Source organism: Mytilus galloprovincialis, chromosome 13 (genome assembly GCF_965363235.1).
Source record: "Mytilus galloprovincialis chromosome 13, xbMytGall1.hap1.1, whole genome shotgun sequence".
NCBI lineage: Eukaryota > Metazoa > Mollusca > Bivalvia > Mytilida > Mytilidae > Mytilus > Mytilus galloprovincialis.
The window spans coordinates 54,245,007-54,266,506 of NC_134850.1; positions in this window are offsets into that span (position 1 = coordinate 54,245,007).

Consider the following 21,500-nt stretch of genomic DNA (forward strand, 5'->3'; position numbering starts at 1 on the left):
AAAATTAATATTACCATTTTCTTCAGAAGTTCATCTTACATCTCTACTCAATTGTTGATCCACCTGAAATTAATCAATGAAAAGTGAAAAATAGTATGAAAATTTATATTAACCATTAGTTCCCAAGCATCATTATAAAATTAATATCTCTTGATGATGTCACTCAATCTACTTAAGGATGTATTCTTCTGACGTTTCAGTCTCTTAGAATCTCGTTCTGGAATTTTTTCCAAAACATGTGATACAAGTGGAAAATAGCAATGAATTTAATAAATATCATAATCAAACTAAACTGTGTGAAAAAATTGTGTATTTACAATCAGCAGTTTTTAAGTAAAACAAAAATCAAATTTTACTACAAATCAAAGCAGTCTTTTTATCCAAAAATTTGAGAAAATGGGTGAGGGGTAGAAAAAATGATTTTACTATAAACTTGTACATCCCATATCACTTTTTCTTTTCAAATTTCTTAGATATGTATTTTTTTCAATTATTAATAACAAAGAACTTGAGATAATATGCATTTTGTTCTAAAAACAGAGAATAATCACAAATTTACAAAATTAACAGTTTGGTTAATTTGACACAAAAAAGCATCAAAATATGATAAAACTTTCTATATTAACACCTACCTATAGTTTTATTTAAGTGAAACTTATTCAGATTGGTCCACTTAATCTTTATTGAAAGTATGAAAAAATGTTTAATTGTGGAACTGTGATTTTTCCATGATAATAGCCCAAAAATGCGCAAAAAACGATGAAAAATGGGAAAATCATCAAAATTGGATACTTTCAAAGGGCTGTAGCAAATAAAAATGAAGTGCACCAGCAGCACCACCATATGGTTTTTTCTTCACCAATTATTTTTTTCAGTGGTTGTCATGCATATTTGTTTTGTTATAAATTAGGCCATTAGTTTTTTCAATTGAATTGTTTCATATTTTCCTCACAGGGCCCTTCGTTTTTTCTGCCATTTTTATAATGTACCCCTTGACAAGATATTTTTCAAAACACTATTGGAAAACAAACTGACAAAGCTATAAAAAAAATACTTTCTAACTCGGCCTCTTTGTTCAAGAATGGCATTTAATTTCAATTTTCCTTGTTTAAAACAAAATCCAATAATTTTCCAAACCTTGATTCTTTCTGCCTCTAACAAAGCCCCAATATCAACAATTTCTGCAGGTTCTTCATGTGCTTCAGGTACAGGTGCTTCAAGTGCTTCAGGTGCAGGTGCTTCATGTGTGCTTCAGGTGCAGGTTCTTCAGTTGCTTCAGGTGCAGGTGCTTCATGTGCTTCAGGTGCAGGTTCTTCATGTGCTTCAGGTGCAGGTGCTTCATGTTCTTCGGGTGCAAGTGCTTCATGTGCAGGTTCAGGTGCAGGTTCTTCATGTGCTTCAGGTGCAGTTGCGTCAGATGCAGGTGCTTCATGTGCTTCAGGTGCAGGTTCTTCATGTGCTTCAGGTGCAGATGCTTCATGTGCTTCAGGTGCAGGTTCTTCATGTGCTTCAGGTGCAGGTGCTTCATGTGCTGCAGGTGCAGGTTCTTCATGTGCTGCAGGTGCAGGTTCTTCATGTGCTTCAGGTGCAGATGCTTCATGTGCTGCAGGTGCAGGTTCTTCATGTGCTTCAGGTGCAGGTTCTTCATGTGCTTCAAGTGCAGGTGCTTCAGTTGCTTCAGGTGCAGGTTCTTCATGTGCCTCATGTGCTTCAGTTGCTTCAGGTGCAGGTGCTTCATGTGCAGGTTCTTCATGTGCTTCAGGTGCAGGTTCTCCATGTGCTTCAGATGCAGGTGCTTCATGTGCTTCAGGTGCAGGTTCTTCATGTGCTTCATGTGCTTCAGGTTCTTCAGGTGCTTCAGGTTCTTCAGATGCAGGTGCTTCAGTTGCTTCAGGTGCTTCAGGTTCTTCAGGTTCTTCAGGTACTTCAGGTGCTTCAGGTTCTTCAGGTGCTTCAGTTGCTTCTTCCTACAATAATAAGAGTGCACAAATTGAAATTACTCACCTTCTTTTCTAATCATAGATATTGTTTGTAATCTTAGATTTTTCTTCTTTCTCTAACATTTTCTGTTTGTTCAGGTTCAAACAATTGATTTAAAATCATGTTCAAACAGCCAATGGCGAACTACAGGTTGTAAATGCATGTAAATGAAAGAAAAAAAAAGATTAAACAATATAACTCTGCAAATTCATTTTAATCCCCAACCACTACCTCATGTCTGCCAGCTGTATACATGTACCATGACAGTTTTTGTTGTGCATGTGCTGCCAGTACATGTATGTCTTATTTAAATTAAACCACTTTGTACTGTAATTCCAAAACACCTTCTCACCTTCTGTCCTTCATTCTGTAATTCTGCTCTCATTCTCGCTGAAAGTTGAACATGTAGTGTTATGTATAAATAGAAGAACAAGAAAGTATACATTGATAATAGGTTTATAGTTGATCTAAGACCATGTACATGTAGCCATTGGTGAGGCCATATATGCATGTTGATGAAATGAAAAAAAAAAGTTTAAACAAAATTAAAGTATAACTCATGAAATTCAAATTGATATATTACCCCAGCACATTTGTGCCTGTATCATTAGTCCGGCTATCTGAACCATGTGCTGCCAAAACATGTATGTCTAATTTATTATGTCATTAATTATTTGATTGCCAGTCTTTCAATTTTGTCTTCATTACAAATGATGAATTTTTAGCTCACCTGGCCTAAAAGGCCAAGTGAGCTTTTCTCATCACTTGGCGTCCGGCGTCCGTCGTCGTCCGTCGTCCGTCGTCGTCGTTAACTTTTACAAAAATCTTCTCCTCTGAAACTACTGGGCCAAATTAAACCAAACTTGGCCACAATCATCATTGGAGTATCTAGTTTAAAAAATGTGTCCGGTGACCCGGCCAACCATCCAAGATGGCCGCCATGGCTAAAAATAGAACATAGGGGTAAAATGCAGTTTTTGGCTTATAACTCAAAAACCAAAGCATTTAGAGCAAATCTGACATGGGGTAGAATCGTTAAACAGGTGAAGATCTATCTGCCCTGAAATTTTCAGATGAATCGGATAACCCGTTGTTGGGTTGCTGCCCCTGAATTAGCAATTTTAAGGAAATTTTGCTGTTTTTGGTTATTATCTTGAATATTATTATAGATAGAGATAAACAGTAAACAGCAATAATGTTCACCAAAGTAAGATTTACAAATAAGTCAACATGACTGAAATGGTCAGTTGACCCCTTTAGGAGTTATTGCCCTTTATAGTCAATTTTTAACCATTTTTCATAAATCTTAGTAATATTTTACAAAAATCTTCTCCTCTGAAACTACTGGGCCAAATTAATCCAAACTTGGCCACAATCATCTTTTGGGTTAGTAGTTTGAAAAATGTGTCCAGTGACCCGGCCATCAAACCAAGATGGCCGCCATGGCTAAAAATAGAACATGGGGTAAAATGCAGTTTTTGGCTTATAACTCAAACCCAAAGCATTTAGAGCAAATCTGACATGGGGGGGGAAAATTGTTTATTAGTTCAAGATCTATCTGCCCTGAAATTTTCAGATGAATCGGACAACCCGTTGTTGGGTTGCTGGCCCTGAATTAGTAATTTTAAGGAAATTTTGCTCTTTTTGGTTATTATCTTGAATATTATTATAGATAGAGATAAACTATAAACAGCAATAATGTTCACCAAAGTAAGATTTACAAATAAGTCAACATGACTGAAATGGTCAGTTGACCCCTTTAGGAGTTATTGCCCTTTATAGTCATTTTTAACCATTTTTCGTAAATCTTAGTAATCTTTTACAAATATCTTCTCCTCTGAAACTACTTGGCCAAATTAATCCAAACTTGGCCACAATCATCTTTTGGGTTAGTAGTTTGAAAAATGTGTCCGGTGACCCGGCCATCCAACCAAGATGGCCGCCATGGCTAAAAATAGAACATGGGGTAAAATGCAGTTTTTGGCTTATAACTCAAAACCCAAAGCATTTAGAGCAAATCTGACATTGGTAAAATTGTTTATCAGGTCAACATTTATCTGCTCTGAAATTTTTAGATGAATCGGACAACCCGTTGTTGGGTTGCTGACCCTGAATTGTTAGTTTTAAGGAAATTTTGCTGTTTTTGGTCATTATGTTGAACATTATTATTGATAGAGATAAACTGTAAACAACAATAATGTTCAACAAAGTAAGATTTACAAATAAGTCTACATGACCGAAATGGTCAATTGACCCCCTTAGGAGTTATTGTTCTTTATAGTCAATTTTTAACAATTTTCATAAATTTTTACTAACATTTTCCACTGAAACTAATGGGCCAAGTTCATTATAGATAGAGATAATTTTAAGCAGCAAGAATGTTCAGTAAAGTAAGATGTACAAACACATCACCATCACCAAAACACAATTTTGTCATGAATCCATCTACTTCCTTTAATATTCACATAGACCAAGGTGAGCGACACAGGCTCTTTAGAGCCTCTAGTTCTGCTATCTCTCTGAAAGTTAAACGTGTAACATTATCTATAGATTTAACTACAAAAGGCTCTCAAGAGTCTGTTTTGCTCAACTGTATATGTGCTGTTTACGTAAAGTGTTATCTTCCCTTAAATGTACTGTAATTCAAAACACCTGCTTTCCTTCTGCTCATTAATGATATGTTGAAGTCTTTCAATTTTCCTTGTTTAAAACAAAATCCAATAATTTTCCAAACTTTGATTCTTTCTGCCTCTAACAGATCCCCAATATCAACTATTATTTCAGGTTCTTCAGGCACTGCTTCACTACAGGTGCTTCAGCTGGTTCTTCAGTTGCTTCTTCCTTCAATAATAAGAGTGCACACATTGAAATTACTCACCTTCTTTTCTAATCATAGATATTGTTTGTAATCTTAGATTCTTTCTTCTTTCTCTAACATTTTCTGTTCGTTCAGGTTCAAACAATTGATTTAAAATCATGTTCAAACAGCCAATGGTGAACTACAGGTCATAAATGCATGTTAATGAAATGAAAAAAAAAAAAAAACAGATTAAACAATATAACTCTTCAAACTCATTTTAATCCCCTACCACCAGCACATGTCTGCCTGTATACATGTACCATGACAGTTTTTCTTGTGGATGTGCTGCCAGTACATGTATGTCTAATTTAAATTAAACCACTTTGTACTGTAATTCCAAAACACCTTCTCACCTTCTGTCCTTCATTCTGTAATTCTGCTCTCATTCTCGCTGAAAGTTGAACATGTAGTGTTATGTATAAATAGAAGAACAAGAAAGTATACATTGATAATAGGTTTATAGTTGATCTAAGACCATGTACATGTAGCCATTGGTGAGGCCATATATGCATGTTGATGAAATGAAAAAAAAAAGTTTAAACAAAATTAAGTATAACTCATGAAATTCAAATTGATATATTACCCCAGCACATTTGTGCCTGTATCATTAGTCCGGCTATCTGAACCATGTGCTGCCATAACATGTATGTATAATTTATTATGTCATTAATTATTTGATTGCCAGTCTTTCAATTTTGTCTTCATTACAAATGATGAATTTTTCTGCTATCTCTCTGAAAGTTAAATGTGTAGCATTATGTATAAATATAACTACTAAAAGGCTCTCAAGAGTCTGTTTTGCTCAACTGTATATGTGCTGTTTACGTAAAGTGTTATCTCCCCTTAAATGTACTGTAATTCAACACACCTGCTTTCCGTCTGCTCATTAATGATATGTTGAAGTCTTTCAATTTTTTCTGAAAAATATGTTATTTTTCTGCTATCTCTCTCTGAAAATTAAACATGTAGTGTTATGTAGAAATAGAAGAGCAAGACAGTATACATTGATTAGGTTTATAATTGATCTAAGATCTTGTTCATACAGCCATTTGTAAAGTACAGTTTGTATAATCATGTTGATCAAATGAAAAAAAAAGTAACACTTGAAACTGATATTTATTAACTGCATCACATTTGCGCCTATATCAGGCTATCTTGAGCATGTGCAGCCAGTACATGTATGTCTAATTAGTTACTGAACTATTTTGTTTTTACAACATGTACTGGTATTTAAAATGACTTCTTAACAAGTAGTGTTATCATGGTTATGTAGAAATATCAGAGCAAGAACGTATACATTGATTAGGTTCATACATTTTGTTCTAAGATCATGTTCATCAGCCATTGGTGAACTGCAGGTCATATAAGCATGTTAATGAAATGGAAAAAAAGTAACTCTTCAGACTGATACATGTATATAACCCCACCACCACCACATTTGTGCCTGTATCAGGCTATCTTGAGCATTTGCAGCCAGTACATGTATATCTACTTAGTTACTGAACTAATTTGTTTTTACAAAATGTACTGTGAATTTAAAACACCTTTTCACCTTCTGCTCATTTAAGGTTGCATTCATTCTTTCATTGGCTTAATAATCACTCCTCTATCCATTCTCTCTGTAAATTAAACATGTAGTGTTATGTATAAATAGAAGAGCAAGAAAGTATACATTGATTAGGTTAATAGATTTGATCCAAGATCATGTTCATGCAACCTTTTGTGAACAACAGGCCCAATAAGCATATTGATGAAATGAAAAAAAAAATATAAACAAAGTATAACTCTTTAAATGCAAATTGATATATAACCCAAAAACATTTGTGCCTGTATCATTAGTCAGCCTATCTGAACCATGTGTTACCAGTACTTGTATGTCTTGTTTCAACTGAACCAATTGTTTGTACTGTAATTCAAAACACCTGCTCACCTTCTGCTCAGTCATGAGCTGTTGTAGCCTTGCATTTTTTTCCACCAAGGTTTTCATTTTTCTGTTAGCTCTCTCTGAAAATTAAACTTGTAGCTTCAAAGAGCTGTTTCCCTCAACTGTATATGTGTTGTTTACTTGAAGTGTTATCTCCCCTTAATTGTACTGTAATTCAAAAACACCTGCTTACCTTCTGCTCATTAATGATATGTTGAAGCCTTTCAAATTTTTCTGAAAAAAGTACAACTCTTCAAAGTGATATATAACCCCACCAGCACCACATTTATGCCTGTATCATTAGCCAGGCAATCTTCAGCATGTGCTGGCAGTACATGTATGTATATTTAGTTACTAATTTTTTTTTTTACTAAATGTACTTTGAATTTCAAACACCTTCTGTTCATTGAGGATTTCATTGAATCTTTCATTGGCCTTTATTAGTCCTCTTTCCATTCTCTCTGTAAATTAAACATGTCGTGTTATGTAGAAATAGAAGAGCAATAAAATATACATTGATTAGGTTTATATAGTTGATTCAAGATCATGTTCATTCAGTCATTGGTAAACTGCAAGCCATATCTGGATTTTGTGAAGATAGAAAAAAGTTTAACAAAGTAAACCTCTTGAACCTGATATTTATAACCCTATCATATTTGTGTTTGTATCATAAGTTGGACTATTTTAACCATGTGCAGCCAGTACATGTATGTCTAATTTAAACTGAACCAATTGTTTTTACTGTAATTTAAAACATTTTCTCATCTTCTGCTCATTATGACAATGTGTTGTAGCTGGCTTGTTCTTGTTCCATCCCCAATAAAATAGCTTTTTATTCTCTCTGAAATTAAACAAGTAGTGTTATGTATAAATATTAGAGCAAGAAAGTATACATTGATTAGGTTCATACAATTGGTCTATGAATATGTTTATACTGCCATTAGTGAACTACAGACCATGTTAATGAAATGAAAAAAAAGAAAAAAAAAGTTCAAACAATATAACTTTTCAACCCAATGTGTTTGTTTAAATTCATTTAAATTGTTACAATACAGTGTCCATGATGCAACCTGAAACAATTAATAAGCAGAAAAATTAATGTCTTAATACATGATTCTTATACAGAAATGTTTTCTATTATTTTCTAGTATGAACATTTACATTACCTATTTCCTCCTTAGCCTCTTCATTTAATTTTTTGCAATAAATGGTCCATGATTCAACCTGAAACAATCAATAACCGAGAAAATTAATGTCTTATCTAAGTGAATTGACAATACATGATTCTTATACAGAAATATTTTCTATTATTTTCTAGTATGAACATTTACATTACCTATTTCCTCCTTAGCCTCTTCATTTAATTTTTTGCAATAAATGGTCCATGATTCAACCTGAAACAATCAATAACCGAGAAAATTAATGTCTTATCTAAGTGAATTGACAATACATGATTCTTATACAGAAATGTTTTCTATTTTCTAGTATGAACATTTACATTACCTATTTCCTCCTTAGCCTCTTCATTTAATTTTTGACAATACAGTGTCCATGATTCAACCTGAAACAATCAATAACCAGGAAAATTAATGTCTTATCTAAGTGAATTGACAACTGATCCTAGATCATGTTCATATAGACTTTTTGGAACTAAATTAATAACTGAACCAATTTGTTTGTTCTGTAATTCAAAACAATTCTTTTTACCTTTTGGTCAGTCATACACCATGTTGAAGCAGATCATGTTGATTATGTTGTCATTTTAAATCTATCTGAAGAAAGTCACTTTCAATCTCTTTAAAAATAAAAAAAAAAAATAGTGTTATAAAATTGTGAATAAGTATAAAAACTAAAATGTTTAAATTGTTTATCTCCCCTTTCAGCAATAATTGTTTCATGGAATCTCTGTTCTGCAATTTCAACTCTGGTCATCTTTTCTCATTTTCCTGAAGGAAGATTAAAGGGAGGTGAATATGTCTAGTATTTTAGTAGGACTAGAGCTGTCTTTAAATATTTCATATATTTTTTTTTATATTACCCTTTTCGTCATGAGCCGTGTCATTTTGGTAAAGATATGAGTGGTCTTTAGGGCTCTCTTATATATTTCGTTTTTCTGTTTACATATTGCATTTTATTTATCATAATTTATATTACTCTTTTTCATCATCAATTGCACCTCGTTCCATTCTCTGCTCAAATGTTGCACCTTTTTCTTTTAACTTTGATTTGAAAAGAAACTTTGCATTGGCCAAACTTGGTTTGTTTAATATGAAAACTAAAATTACCCTTTTCTTCCTCTTCTTTGCCTTTTCCTCTTTTCAATTGCTCAACCTGAAGTAATGAATAAGCGAAAAAAGTATGAAAATTTATATTACCCATTAGTTCCCAAGACTCATTATAACATCTCTCATTGTTGTCACTTCTTGTAAGTTGAAATATTTGACTTAAATCATTTCTTCTTCCTTTTCTTCAGATATTCTTTTGAAATCTCTCCTCAATTGCTCAAACTGAAATTAATCAATGATAAGTAAAAAATAGTATGAAAATTTATATTAACCATTAGTTCCCAAGCATCATCATCAAATTGATATTTCTCGATATTGTCACCCATTGTATTTCTGGTAAGATGAAGTTCTTCTTTTAAATAATCATTAATTCTCCTAAGATAAAAGTACAAACTGAAATAATCAATGATGAGGGGGAAAAAATGCATTTTTAAGTGACCTATCACTTTGAATTTTAAAAGGAACATTTCAATGGCCAAGCTTGTTCATAATCCATTTCTTCATTACAATCCCTCTTCATATTCTAAAATGTTTGCTTTCCCAGTTTCAGTTAATGCAGGCTTAGCTAACATCTGATCATCAATGCTTAAACTAACAAACAATAACTTAAATTTACAAACAAGAAATTATATACAAAGAAATCACCATAATAAATCAGAAACGTCCATATTTTGCAGCTGGGTACCATTCTCATCTGGCCAATTGTCCATGTCTGTATGCTGATGCATTATGTTGATGACTTCTGATCTGTTATTTTTTTCTGTCTTCAGCTGTTCCTTGGCCATCTTCAACACTTCCATGCATCTGTCTTTCTGTCTGAAGGCATTGCTTATTCTAGTATTGTTGCTGCCCAGGTGTCCTGGGTGTCTGAAATAAAATAAAAAAAATACTATTAGTTTTTATTAAATAATGATTTAAAACCAATTGGTAATAATAAAAAAAAAATGGATGGAAAAGGAAATGTATGATATAATTTGTCCATAATAACAATTGACATATCTAAAATGAAATAAATTATAAAGTATAATAATTATATAACATTTTCCCTTTGTTCAATGGATTTCCTCTTTCTGTATTCTTACTGTGAGTTTCATGTATGTGCCTTCTTTGTACAGCAAGTGGCTTGATTGATTAGTAATGCAGTGACAGTGAAATATAGAGCATCAATAAAAGATCTCATGAAATGAGGTGAATCTGTTTTGCACTCATATTGTGCAATAATAAGAACTATATTTCAAAAATAAAAAGTAAAAGTAAAACTAACTTACTTTGATTGACAAAATTTTTGAACAGTGGGTAGATTGGGACAATTCCACTCACTGGGAGTTCTGGCTCAAAAAATCTGTCATACAAAACAGAATTAATAACGATAAAATAAATAACAAAAGACAATTGTATTTTTAACACATTATGTTGATGACTTCTTATTGGTTATTTTTTTCTGTCTTCAGCTGTTCCTTGGCCATCTTCAACACTTCCACGCATCTGTCTTTCTGTCTGAAGGCATTGCTTATTCTAGTATTGTTGCTGCCCAGGTGTCCTGGGTGTCTGAAATAAAATAAAAAAAAATACTATTAGTTTTTATTAAATAATGATTTAAAACCAATTGGTAATAATAAAAAAAAAATGGATGGAAAAGGAAATGTATGATATAATTTGTCCATAATAACAATTTACATATCTAAAATGAAATAAATTATAAAGTATAATAATTATATAACATTTTCCCTTTGTTCAATGGCTTTCCTCTTTCTGTTTTCATGTATGTGTCTTCTTTGTACAGCAAGTGGCTTGATTGATTAGTAATGCAGTGACAGTGAAATATAGAGCATCAATAAAAGATCTCATGAAATGAGGTGAATCTGTTTTGCACTCATATTGTGCAATAATGAGAATTATATTTAAAAAATAAAAAGTAAAAGTAAAACTAAGTTACTTTGATTGACAAAATCTTTGAACAGGGGGTAGAATGGGACAATTTTTCCACTCACTGGGAGTTTTGACTCAAAAAATCTGTCGTACAAAACAGAATTAATTACGATAAAATAAATAACAAAAGACAATTTTATTTTTAATACATTATGTTGATGACTTCTTATTGGTTATTATGCAGTTAAGCTGCATTATGCGAGCACCCTAGATTTGTGTTCTATCCAATAAATCCTGAAATACTTGCCATTGTTATTATCTAGCTTGTTACTATGTTATATATAACTAATTGAACACTTTTTTAATACTTTTTATTCTGGATTACAAAAAAAATGACCAGAAAAACCTTAAATGATCGTCGATTTATCCAAAAGTTTTAAAGTTACACATAGGAAGTAGTGCTTATTAAAAATCCTTGTGTAGTTCATTGTGACTTGAGCTTTTAGCTAAGATGTCAAAGAACAATTGTATGAAATATTTAATCGCCGAAAATCTCTTAAGACAAGCAGTTTAGATTTCCCAAATGACCAAAGTCGTAGGAATATTGTTTGTCATCAATACGTAGTACAACTACGTCAGTAGTCTATTATATAATTCAACTGTTCATGCTGTTGGCGGCAATTTCAAATTAGAAAAAGAAATTTTCGTAGCTTTTCAATTTGGAGGCAGGTGTTCAAATTAGCGGTGGTCCGCGACCTTCCACTTTTGCAAGCGGAATTTCGACTAGGATAGTTGGTTTCTAGCTACGCCCGACGTAGTCGCCTTACATTTGAAAGAAAATAAGAAATTACTTTGCAAACCTTTTCACCATGTTCACCAAAGTCTCCAATTAAACGAGCTAAAAACTTATTTTTATCATTATTATTCATGACGGCGATGTTCAATTTGTTCAACCGCTAGCTTTATACAGAAAATCGCCGACAAATATTGTATAAATTCGAGTAAAATCCCGTAAAATCGTATCTGATTGACAAAAACAACATTGTAAACACATAACAATGGCGGCCGTGAAGACAAAATTTTACAAAATCGGATCCGATTCCGGAAGCGGATAAGGGTAATTCCGGGTTTGACGATCATTTACAAAATAAATCCAAGCAGGTGAAAAAATACATCTATGCATGGTAAATGAATATAAACACTAGTATTGTAAACCAAAAGATATATGTTAAAGAAAGAAAAAGCAGAAAAATATTTTATTCAGAAACTAAAAATTACTTTTTGATAAATTTTAATTTAAAAATCCAATACAACGTGACAGCTGGGAACAGTATATCTAACGATATACATGTTCATGGTCACAGTCTAAATTTTCTTTATAAATGATAAATGATGATAATGCATGTGAGATGCTTTTAAAGTGTAAACATATTACTGCAATTTCGAGGGGTTATTAGTTTTTTCTCAATTTTGAAGGGTCGATTAAAGTAGCTGAAAGTTTCATTCTTTATTTTCACAAATAATGCAACTATATTATATATACCTTAATGTAAGTAAATCATATGATATATAGGTGGCATTCTTTGGACCACTCTACCCCCTCCTGTTTGATAACTTGGAAACGGTCGAGCTCCCCACCCCTAAACCATATGAGGGGCAGATCCGGGATTTTAGGTTAGGAGGGGCGCAAACTTAAATTTTCGCCGAGCAGAGCGAGGCTAAAAAAAATTGAGGTAAAATTATCGGAATTTTCTTTATTAAGCTGAGAACAACCCATGCTTTTCAAATTTAAGGGGGGTGCAAGCCCGCAACTCTCCCCCGTCTGAATCCGCCCCTGCATATATTCAAGTATAGGACAATATAATAAATAAAAAATGAAATATAGGGGGAGTCACTGGAGTTACCCCACCCCCTCCTGTTTGAGAACTTGGAAACGGTGGAGATCCACACCCCTTAACCATATATATTCATGTTTGTGACAATATGAAAAATCAAATGAAATATAGGAAGAGTCGCTAGGGGTCACCCCACCCCTCCTGTTTTAGAATTTAAAAATGGTCGAGATCCCCATCCCTGAACCATATATATTCATGTATGGGACAATATAACAAATCAGATGAAAGATAGGGGGAGTCCCTGAGGTCACTGTTCACCCTCCTGTTTGAGAACTTGGAAATGGTCAAGATCCTTACCCCTAAACCATATATACTCATGTATGGGACAATATAACAAATCAAATGAAATATAAGGGAAGTCCCTGTGGTCATCCCAACCCTCCTGTTTGAGAACTTGGAAATGGTCGAGATCCCCACACCAAAACAATATATATTCATGTATGGATCAATATAACTAAGTAAATGAAATATAGGGGGAGTCCCTTGGGTCAGCCTACCCTTCCTGTTTGAGAACTTGGAAACCAATGAGATCCCCACCCCTAAACCATATATATTCATGTATGGGACAATATAATAAATAAAATGAAATGTAGGGGAAGTCCCTAGGGTCACCCTACCCCCAGTGGCAGATCCAGAAATTTTCATAAGTTGGGCCCACTGACTGACCTAAGAGGGGCCCGCTCCAGTCACGCTTCAGTGATTCCCTATATAAGCAACCAAATTTTTTCCCAAAAAGGGGGGGCCAGGCCCCCTGCCCCCTAAATCCTCTGCCTACCCCTACCTGTTTGAGAACTTGAAAACCGTTGAGATCCCCACCCCTAAATTATATATATTCATATGTATGGGACAAAATAACAAATCATTTTAATTTTACATTTACTATGGGCAAGTCGGTCAGACCTCATCTTTGATCCCTGTTGTAGTGAACATTTGTCTGATTCGTGTCTCATAACTTTTGTACTATAGAACACAAACTCAGTTTTCTTTCCAGGGAAACCAGTCCATTCATACTATTACATGTTCATACTACGTCAAATTGAACTTCTAGCAGTCAAATAAAAATCAAGGTTAACTACCAAGTAGAACAACTGCAATCATTGGGAACTTGTACCACTGCAGACTCACCATAAAAAATATACATTGATATATGCATTGCTTTTGAAACCTTGATAACATATAAATTATTTGCCTTAATAAATAAATCATTAGATAAACATGAATTTACTATATGTGAATGTTTAATGTTGAGGCAACATTGCCACAGTTTTCATAATTACGGTTACCTTGGTTTTTGGTTAACTGCCTTCAGCACTTACAGCGCTTTGATTTTTTTCTGTCTTCAGCTGTTCCTTGGCCATCTTCAACACTTCCATGCATCTTGTCTTTCTGTCTGAAGGCATTGCTTATTCTAGTATTGTTGCTGCCCAGGTGTCCTGGGTGTCTAAAATAAAATAAAAAAATACTATTAGGCCTAAATTAAAATGTTGTTTGTTTGCCCTTTTCCGACCCTATGTTTTGAAACAGGGTAGGTAGGTAGGTAAAATATTTTATTTTTTTCCCAAAAAAAATAACTTGGCTCGGTATATTTTTTTTTCATGGGTAGGCAGGTAGGTATAATATTTTATTTTATAGATACAAAATCTGCATAATGTCATTTTTGTCTGTTTTGCTATTGCTAATAAGTTTCTGGGACTACGCTTCGAAGAAAAAAAATAAGGTAGAATGTGAAGTTAATTCATATGCACTACTATTTTGTTTTCAAATATCAAAATATAGAGCTGTGCCGCATATTTTCAACGTTTATATATGCCTGGAACTTTGAAGAGTTTTATCTTGCACTAATATTCTGTACTACGTACCCTGTACGCTTACCTCTACCTAAAGGTTTCTGTAAGAGATAACTTTGCCCTGGTAAAATATGTCTGGGCAGACATACATTACTAGTAGAAAAAGTCCCTAGAGTGTTTAAATTTCCGTGTGTGCCTATGTTTCTAATAAAAATGCTACAAGACTTAAACTCAATTCTCACATATTTTACATCGCATTTATAAATGATCTGTATGGAAAACTTGGGCGATTTTACTGCCAAATATTCTCCACTTCACAGGCTTTTGTCACCTTTGGTTCATGTCAGATATAAATAATATAGCAATGCTGGTCGAAGGCATTGTTAACATAATTTTCCTGATCTACGGATCAAAAAAGGTCATCCCTACACAGAATACAACGTCCGTTTACACAAAATACTACGGTTTGTACACACGTTGATAATTTTGTATTATTAAACGAACTTTTTTGTAAATGAACCCTGCTCTTTAAGTATAAAGATACAGAGTACGTCATATCATGATTTCAAAGCGTTCAACATCGATTTCAAACAAATGCTTTGAAACTCTAAATGCAAGTGTTCATGTCAAACGCTCACGTGATACCAAACGGACTAGACCTTTCACGATAAAGATAAAACCCGAGGATTCCGGTAAAAAAGTTTTGAGCGGGAAATACAAATAAAAGATTTTTGGTAGGAACGAAAAAATAAAATAAAATAAAATCTTGCTGATAAACACAAATAAAAGATTTTCAGGCGGAACGAATTTATAGGGTCGGTCGGTAAAGGGCAAACAAACAATATTTTAATTTAAGCCTTATAGTTTTTATTAAATGATGATTTAAGGGCATACGATACAGTTACAGGGGAGGTAATGACGTTGCTAACGTAAAATGTTATTTTCGCGACGTCAAACTGTGACATATCGGGAAAAGATGCATTTTTCGACTGATTTTTATCATTCAAACTGATTTAATTTGAAAACGAGTTCATGGACCCCTATTTTTCGAAACGGCAATTTGTTTCATTTTGCAGGGAGATTGTGTGACCCAAATTTTATAAAACTGTAAATAGAGGATTTTTTTTAATTTTGACAAACATGCAGCAAAAAATGACGTTTTTTCCTCAATTCATGAACATTTGATAAATATGAGTTATTTCTGAATAAAAAAAATGCATATTTTTTAGGATACTTATAAAATACAGAAATTAACGATTATTTAACAAAAAACAATTTGTGTTTATCTTTTATAACAAAAAAGTTATGTCTTTCTTTCGAAAAAGAAATTACGGCCACAAATCTGAATTTTGAGCAAATATACAAAATTTCGACCTCATTTTACTCAAAAAGTAGCACATGAAGGTATATTTTTTATTACATATTTGATTTAATCAGGTAAAAAATAGCCTATATGCAAATTTTCTTGAACTTGTAAATACAGGATCAAAACTGTATCGTATGCCCTTAAAACCAATTGGTAATATTTGTAAAATAATAAAAAAAAATGGGTGGAAAAGAAAATGTATGGTATAATATGTCAATTATAACAATTGACATATATTTGAAATGAAATAAATTATAAAGTATAATAATTATATAACATTTTCCCTTTGTTCAATGGCTTTCCTCTTTCTGTATTCTTACTGTGAGTTTCATGTATGTGTCTTCTTTGTACAACAAGTGGCTTGATAAGTATTGCAGTGACTGTGAAATATAGATCATCAATAAAAGATCTCTTCAAGGTGTAATACCACCAAATCATGGTACGTCACATCCGGTTGTATACGAAAGTAGGTTGAAAAAAATATTCCCTTGAATTTGACAGTTGTAGGTAATTAATCCTACATTTTATTGTAGTAAAACCATTTCTGTGTCATAAACATATGTCTTGGCTATTTCAAAACTCCATTATTTTTTATTTGGGATTTTTATAGAAAGTTTTGTAATCTTGCGGTTACATGGTGACTAAACCTTGTACACAGATAAATTAAGGGGAGAAATTTGATTGGTTAACTTCCAATGATGGTTATTTTCTTATATGCAATGAAATGTTATGTGAATTTTTTTTCTATAGAACTGGACAGGATAAAACTTTACTCATGCAAAGTATTTCTTTATTTGAAACAAGGATAAATTCTGCACATTTTTTTGAAAAGTGCAAATTTAACAGACTAATAGGGGAAAATCAGTGGTGGTATTACACCTCAAATGAGGTGAATCTGTTTTGCACTCGTATTGTGCAATGATAAGAATTATATTTTGAAAATAAAAAGTAAAACTTACTTACTTTGATTGACAGCAACACTTTTTAACAAAGGAATCAACTTTACAAGTTTTACTCCAGAAGGGAGTGGCTAAAAAAAAAACTAACACAAAAGAGAATAAAAACGCCAAATTAATAACAAAAGACAATTGTCATTTTGATGCATTATGTTAATGACTTCTTATTAGTTAATGTTTAGTCATGTCTTTCAGTGTGGCCATCCCCTGTGTTTTCTGTTGGTTACCTGTACTGATCAGCTTTTGTCATATATGTGTGCAGGGGCGGATCCAGCCATTTTAAAAAGGGGGGGTTCTTAACCCAGGACAAAAGGGGGGGTTCCAATTACATGTCCCCATTCATATGCATTGATCGTCCAAAAAAAAAGGGGGGGTTCTAACCCCTGGAACCCCCCTCTGGATCCGCGCCTGGTGTGAGTGGTCTTGCTATACAACAGAACATGTGTCTTTAACTTTGGTGAGAGACTTGATTTGGCCAGTCTGCAAGCTCAATGAAATGTGTTGCTCAGGTTTGTGTATCTTCTGTAGCTGCTGTCTCCATCAGATAGGATAGGTGACTGTTTCATTTTCTTAATATAGGTCTGGTAATTCTCTTGTGGGATTAGAGGAGATATAGGTCTGGCAGAGTCTGCTATGCTTTCCATGTTTAATTGTTGTGCAATAGACTAATCTGATATTAAATAGTCCCCAAGGGTATCATCAGCAGTACTGATATGATTTATAACAATTAAACCTTTCTCCAAATTTAAAACGCACATGCATTGGATAAGGGACCGTTCAATATTTATCAGAAGGACGGGACGCTGGTGCATTCTTTATTTAATATTGTTGCATTAAAAAACTTGATGCCATACATCCTTTTAAATTCTGCAAAACATTGCTTGTCCCCCTAAAACATAGACAACCAATAATCATGATAATGATATAGGTTATTTTTCTATTTTTTATTGCCTGCATGTTTAAATCTAGAAATCAAAGAATAGACTTTAATGGTGTATAGAGTTTATATCTGTATTTATACTGCACTCGTTCTATTTGAGCTGTCAAAATGCCTTGACCGTATATTTCTATGTCATATACAGTCACTGACATATAGGATATCACTTTTCCTCATGAATATTTAAATAGAAATTGTTGAAATTATGATTTTAAAATTATTCATACTACCTACTTAACCTGTTCTTGTTTTCAATGTATACATGAATCAAACTTATTTCTTTTTGCAATTTTTATAAAAAAAAAAAAAATTACTTGTTAATATTTTTGGTCTGCAAATTATAAATCATTGTTTTATGCTTATTGTTGATATTCTAGTTCATTCTCCAACAAATTTGTTCATCAGCGATTGAGACAACAGGTAATGTACATTTCATCGTGCTGTATATTTCTCTGCCTGCATGATATGAGGCCTTTTATAAAAAGGGGAAGTTTCCCAATATTTAAATCAAATAATAAAATCAACACATTAAACAACAATTGAAAATGTTTTTTTTTAGATTGCAGTATAATGACAATAATAGTGCATTGACTTGACATATCAACAATATAAGGATTCGGACCAAAACGTGGAAATATCTCGGCAAATCCTCGCATTTCCAAATTTCTAAGCCTCATCCTTATATCGTTGATACGTCAAGTCAACGCACTATTATTGTCTATGTATCAGAATCAGACGTTTTATTATTTTAATCCATTAAAGTATGAATGTCATGAATATACATGTCTCACCAAGGTCCACTCGAGAGAATTGTTAGATAAGGGGGAGCTAACTGGTATGTGCTGGAACCAAGGAACAGGGGGGTCAGTCTATCGCTAGACTTAATGTTCTGATAGGCATAGATAAAACACAAGGAAGGTTTTCAGAATTTAATTACTATAACAATTAGTAAACAATTACAAAAAATAATAATAATCTAATTAAAGTACAAAGTATCAAATCCAAAGAAAACTGTTGCTCTTTAAAATGTACAATATAAAATAAATGCCAAAATTACTAAATCATAAAATGTACTTAATCTCAACTTCAAAAATATAAAAGTCTCAAAATAAAATTATCTCAAAAGTATTTTCTAAAGTTAAATTTATGAGTCGGAGATAAATTTTGTCTCAACATTATACAGTCAACTGGTAGACAGTCTTATAGGTCCAGTATAATACCATGAGTAGTGTGAGGTTACGCTTCCGAAACACTGACTGCCTTTCCAAAATTTCACAACGATATTTATACTAAAATCCCAAATAAATAAATATGTCTCGACACATTCATAATACTCTCATTAGCAAAAATATACTTTAATTGGCAAAGCCTAATCTTGTAATGTTTTGATAAGAATATAAACTTTCATAATTATGTTAATTACAATTAATATTTCAAAATAAAGTGCTTTAAGCAAACTGTGACAGTTCGAGTATTAATGCCACAGCAAAGGTAAAAATAGATTAAACAAACTAATTAAAAATTTTACAAAATACAAACATAAAATTTCTTTTCTTAAAATAAAACATATTTTTTATCCCAAATAACACTATCACAAATATAAGCCAAATAACACACCATGACACATGTATAAAGTTGATTTTATAAGTATAGCCTGATACAATATGCCTATATGGTCAAAATTACATCTCAATACACCAAGTCATAGTATTCTATAACAGCAAGCCTTTAATCGAGACTTTAAAAGTGCTAACACTATTTATACAAATCATGAATATAATGAAGAAATATTAACCTAATGCTCATAAATGTACTAAGTTTTTATTTATTCTGAAGTCTCAGGTCGTTTTAAATTTGAAACCTAAAGGTCTATTAAATTATTGAATAAGTGGTAGTTTCCTAAAAATGACAGTAAATTATATTACTAATTAATGAATTATCTCCCCTTTCTTACAGTGTTGAATACATATCCTGCTTGGTTCTTGAAATATTATAGAAATACTTGTATATTGAAAGACTGGTGTTTGAAATATTTTTGTTGTATAAATATATATATATATTGATCCTATATTTGTCTAAGATTAAAATAGAATATCATTCATACGATTAAAAATTATATTATTTAAACATGTATTAGAGGACAGCCTCTGGTATTATTTAAAGTATAATAACAAAAAAAATATACTCTTTTTAAATACATGTGCTCTTGAAGTTGTTCTGTTATTTTGAAATTAGTAAATATAAGTCAGTATGCAGTATCTCTTTTTATAGTTATTTTATATTTTTAAGAATTTATCAGAAAAGATATACATTTTTTTAAAAACATTTTATATATTTTACAGTATGATTAATACATGCTTTAATACATGGGAGATAATCCCATTCATCTGAAAATTGTTACATTTTAGTTGATCAAAGTTTTGAAATGTTGTTTTAATATTTAAAGAGAAAAAAAAAACTAGTTCACTTCAAACCGCAGATGACTTTATATACTGTAAATTCAGAAATTATTGTGTGTATTTATTATTGAGATTTTGTCATTTTAGACTTAAAAGCGATTTTATTTTTTTACGATTTTGAGAAAAATCCTGTTTGATTTATATAAGAAATTTCAAAATTCGAGTTTAAATTTTTGCGTTTACAACTCTTGCATTTTTCGCAATAATAAAAACCTAATGCAATAATTATATGAATTAACAGTTTATAATTTTACATTGTGATTTTGTTTTGAATTGTATATAATATTGTTGTATTACATTGTGATTTTTGTTATGAATTGTATATAATATGTTTGTATTACATTGTGAATTTTGGTATAAATTGTATAATTTTTTGTTTGTATATTTAATTGTTTGTTTATCAAACTAAATTGTAATATTTTTCTTATATCTTGCATCTGTTGTACAGACAGCAGGTATACAAATACATTTGTTAATTTCTGTGTAATTTGGTCTCTTGTGAAGTTGTCTCATTGGCCAAAAAATTATACCACATCTTCTTTTTTATGTTTACTGTACTGTATCAATAATGTACTGTTATAGTACTTTGTTTAGCAAATGATAATTATTATAGATTATTGTTGATTATCTCAACAAGATTGATTTTAGAAAAGCAATCGAGTTGAGATGATCAATGATAATCTGTTTATCGCTATTCGACCTACGAAGACGTTGTCATTTTCATGTCAATTTCATAAGCAATACCACACGGCTCCTTAGTTTCTAGCGATAATTGTCCATCTCAAGCGAGTAGCATGATATGAAAATTATCACAAAAAAAGATCAAAGGAAAAATGCACAAAATAGCGATAATACAAATTACTGTATTTTACAGTAAACAAGTCCTCTTAGTTAAGTCCCATTTTAAGCCATCTGAATTTATTACTAAAATCAGACAAGAATTTGAAATTTAAAAATAATGTGAAAATGCATGATAAAAACTAAATTTATACATTTTCAAAAATAATATAAAGTTTGAAGGTTTGTGGCATTACTATTAACTAATGAGTTTTGTACTCAATAATTCCTGACGGAATACTCTTTTTCATCTTGTTCAGTTTATTTTCAGTATAAATTCCACGTCTGCTTTTTTTCTGCTAAAAAATCAACCTTTCCATGAAATATCATGTGAGATCATTTAAG